This window comes from Schistocerca serialis, chromosome 6, assembly GCF_023864345.2.
Source record: "Schistocerca serialis cubense isolate TAMUIC-IGC-003099 chromosome 6, iqSchSeri2.2, whole genome shotgun sequence".
Classification (NCBI taxonomy): Eukaryota; Metazoa; Arthropoda; class Insecta; order Orthoptera; family Acrididae; genus Schistocerca; species Schistocerca serialis.
In genome coordinates, this window is record NC_064643.1 from 647734448 (window position 1) to 647739347 (window position 4900).

The window sequence follows — 4900 nt, forward strand, 5'->3', positions numbered from 1 at the left end:
AGACAGTGTTTGTTGGTAATGAGGATCACCCTGTGGCTAAACATGCCTTGGTGCAAGGCCAGCACATCTTGGCACAGTGTTACACCGTCCGGGTTATCTGGATACTTCCCACCAACACCAACCTATCCGAACTCCGGAGATGGGAACTTGCTCTTCAATACATCCTCTCTTCCCATTACCCACCAGGCTTCAATCTCCTCTAATTTCAAGTTGCCGCCACTCATACCTCACCTGTCATTCAACAACATCTTTGCCTCTGCACTTCCGCCTTGACTGACATCTCTGCCCAAACTCTTTGTCTTTAAATATGTCTGCTTGTGTCTGTATATGTGTGGATGGATATGTGTGTGTACGCGCGCAGGTGTATACCTGCCCTTTTTTCCCCCTAAGGTAAGTCTTTCCGCTCCCGGGATTGGAATGACTCCTTACCCTCTCCCTTAAAACCCACATCCTTTCGTCTTTCCCTCTCCTTCCCTCTTTCCTGATGAGGCAACAGTTTGTTGCGAAAGCTTGAATTTTGTGCGTATGTTTGTGTTTGTTTGTGTGTTTGTCGAGCTGCCAGCACTTTCATTTGGTAAGCACATCATCTTTGTTTTTAGATATATATTTCCTACATGGAATGTTTCCCTCTATTAATGGAAAAAAGAACACATTGACACCGGTGTGTCAGACCCACCATACTTGCTCCGGACACTGCGAGAGGGCTGTACAAGCAATGATCACACGCACGGCACAGCGGACACACCAGGAACCGCGGTGTTGGCCGTCGAATGGCGCTAGCTGCGCAGCATTTGTGCACCGCCGCCGTCAGTGTCAGCCAGTTTGCCGTGGCATACGGAGCTCCATCGCAGTCTTTAACACTGGTAGCATGCCGCGACACCGTGGACGTGAACTGTATGTGCAGTTGACGGACTTTGAGCGAGGGCATATAGTGGGCATGCGGGAGGCCGGGTGGACGTACCGCCGAATTGCTCAACACGTGGGGCGTGAGGTCTCCACAGTACATCGATGTTGTCGCCAGTGGTCGGCGGAAGGTGCACGTGCCCGTCGACCTGGGACCGGACCGCAGCGACGCACGGATGCACGCCAAGACCGTAGGATCCTACGCAGTGCCGTAGGGGACCGCACCGCCACTTCCCAGCAAATTAGGGACACTGTTGCTCCTGGGGTATCGGCGAGGACCATTCGCAACCGTCTCCATGAAGCTGGGCTACGGTCCCGCACACCGTTAGGCCGTCTTCCGGTCACGCCCCAACATCGTGCAGCCCGCCTCCAGTGGTGTCGCGACAGGCGTGAATGGAGGGACGAATGGAGACGTGTCGTCTTCAGCGATGAGAGTCGCTTCTGCCTTGGTGCCAATGATGGTCGTATGCGTGTTTGGCGCCGTGCAGGTGAGCGCCACAATCAGGACTGCATACGACCGAGGCACACAGGGCCAACACCCGGCATCATGGTGTGGGGAGCGATCTCCTACACTGGCCGTACACCACTGGTGATCGTCGAGGGGACACTGAATAGTGCACGGTACATCCAAACCGTCATCGACCCCATCCTTCTACCATTCCTAGACCGGCAAGGGAACTTGCTGTTCCAACAGGACAATGCACGTCCGCATGTATCCTGTGCCACCCAACGTGCTCTAGAAGGTGTAAGTCAACTACCCTGGCCAGCAAGATCTCCGGATCTGTCCCCCATTGAGCATGTTTGGGACTGGATGAAGCGTCGTCTCACGCGGTCTGCACGTCCAGCACGAACGCTGGTCCAACTGAGGCGCCAGGTGGAAATGGCATGGCAAGCCGTTCCACAGGACTACATCCAGCATCTCTACGATCGTCTCCATGGGAGAATAGCAGCCTGCATTGCTGCGAAAGGTGGATATACACTGTACTAGTGCCGACATTGTGCATGCTCTGTTGCCTGTGTCTATGTGCCTGTGGTTCTGTCAGTGTGATCATGTGATGTATCTGACCCCAGGAATGTGTCAATAAAGTTTCCCCTTCCTGGGACAATGAATTCACGGTGTTCTTATTTCAATTTCCAGGAGTGTACATATATATATATATATATATGGTTATAATAGAGGGAAACATTCCACGTAGGAAAAATATTCTTACGACTGTTCTTCTTGTGGTCCATACCTGAATGGAATGGGAAGAAACCACAATAACTGGCACAATGGAAAATAGCCTCTGTCATGCACTTGAGGTGGTTTCCAGAGTATGAATGCATATGTGGATGTAATGTAGATGTTTAATCTTTCCCTATACCCAGACTGTAGATGGCGTTACTCTGACTGACTTTGTGCAGTAATGTCAATCATTTGAAAGTACAAGTATGTAGTACAGTTTAATGTCAATTTGACCTATGTTCAATGTTGCTATCATGGTTTTGAAATATTAATGGCCACCAATCTGTTACTCTTAAACAAGGAGGGGGATGAGGTGGGAGGGAGGAAGAGGATGATGAAAAGATGGACAGAGAGAGGGCAATGAGGGGATGGAGCTAGAGAGTAGGTGGTGATGTACAGAGACGGGGGAGAGGTAGAGATCATCAGAGAGATAGGAATGTGGAGATGGAAAGGAAGAGGTGGAAATGCCAGAGTCAGGTGGAAGACATAATGACATGGGTGACACTACAGGGAATTGGCTAGCTAATCTATAAATAAAATCGCAAGGACAAGTTCAAACATTCTGTGCCCACATTTATGTAGGCAAGATTGGAAGTGATTTTTCCACAGGATTTGAAGGACACAGAGGTATATTATAAAATAAAATAATGAGTAATCAGCCACTTATTGTCTGCTTGATAGAGGCCACAAAATTAACATAGATACCAACTAAATATCCAACCAAAGAGTCTCAAACTAGAGGTTTCAGAAACACTTGATATATTTTGTCACAGATTAGATTAGATTCAGTTTTCATTCCATAGTCCCAAAAAATCAGATGATTCTCGTGGGTGTGGAACATGTCAGAAAGTAGAACATAAAAACAAAACATTTGAATATAATACTTACTACCCTGATCAGTAAAATGGAACAGCTAATATTTGCAGAATTAACATGCTGTCAGAATGAAACATTGTTATGCACTATTAATAAATTTATCGTACACAAAATACCTAATCTTGACTGTTGTGACCAAGAGCTGTCAAAACTGAAATCTAACAGATATTTTTACTTAAGCTGGCTTAGCAGTCTCTGTTAAGATATTCATCTATGGAGTAGAAGGAGTTGCCTATCAAAAAGTCTTTCAAACTCTGTTCAAACTGTGTTTTATCTGAAACCAAGTTTTTAATAATTGCTGGCAATTTATTGAAAATGTGTGTTCCTGAATATTGGACTCCTTTTTGGACAAAGTTAAGTGATTTTAGGTCTTTATCTAGAGTGTTCTTATTCCTAGTATTGATACAATGTATTGAGCTATTGGTTGGAAATAGAGATGTAATACTTGCAACAAATATCATTAAGGAATAAATATACATAGAAGTAGTGGTTAGAATACCAAGTTCCTAGAACAGGTTTCTACATGAAGTTCTTGAATTTATGCCACAAATGATTCTTACTACATGCTTTTGCACCCTAAAAACATTTGCTTGGTTTGATGAGTTGCCCCAGAATATGATCCCATATGACGCAATAGAATGAAAGTAAACAAAGTATACAAGTTTTTTTATATTTATATGTCCTAAATCTGACACCATTCTCACTGCAAATACATACTTGTTTAGGTACTTAAGCAATTCTGTGGTATGCCGTTCCCAACTGAATTTATTATCAAGTTGTAATCCCAGAAATTTGACACTGTCAACCTCTTCAATCTGCATGTCTTCCTCTGTTATAGACATGCTGGAAGGAAACCTCTTACAGTTTCTGAACTACATATAGTGGGTCTTCTGAAAGTTTAATGACAGTGAATTAGCTTTAAACCACTTATTAATGTCTGTGAAAATTTGATTAGCAGCTATTTTTAAATCTGTACTTGACTTGCTACTTATTGGAATGTTTGTTTTATCTGCAAACAAAACAAACTTAGCATCTGGCAATGTAACAGATGAGAGGTCATTAATGTACACAAGAAAAAGCAATAAACCCAAGATGGAACCTTGAGGAACACTGTTACATGAAGACTGACTGCTTACTGCACAGGTATTTTGCAACAACATCCTTTGTTTTCTGTTAGATAGATAAGACTCAAACCATTTTGCAGTATTGCCGGTGACACCGTAATATTCTAATTTACTTAAGAGAATGTTGTGGTTCACACAGCCAAAGATTTTTGACAGGTCACAGAAAATGCCAGAAGCCTATAATTTATTATCTAATGAATTAAGTACATTCTATTGTAAGTGTAAATAGCTTTCTCTACATCAGAACCCTTAAGAAATCCAAACTGTGACTTGGACAATATATTATTGTCAGGCAGCAGTAGCCGGCCGAGACACAAGCAGCAACAGGGAAGAAAACCGATTTTGTGACTTTTACAAGTTCCTGACCAGGAGCAAATTGTATATCGTCTGTGTGCTTTAACAGTGTAGTTGCTTTAGTTTCTACATTTTTATTTAATATCTAATAGCCACAGTTCTCAAGTTTCTGTTTGTGTCGGAAAGTAAACTGACTTTGTGACATATTAAAAGTCCCTAATAAGGGGCGAGTTATTTAGTTTCACCTGAGTGCTTTGGCAGTTAGGTTTTTGAATCTCTGCAAATTAATCTAATTTATTAGAAACAGTTCCTGTGTTTTCGTCAGGGTCTACAGTCGAGTTGCGCAGCATGTGCCAATAGTCTGTTTATCTGCATAGTTTAGTTTTCCATGGTCATTAGTATGGACACACAGCAATTGTTGTCTGCGGATGTGAGCCAGGTTGGTGACATTTTGCTCTCAGCTGGCTTTGATTACATA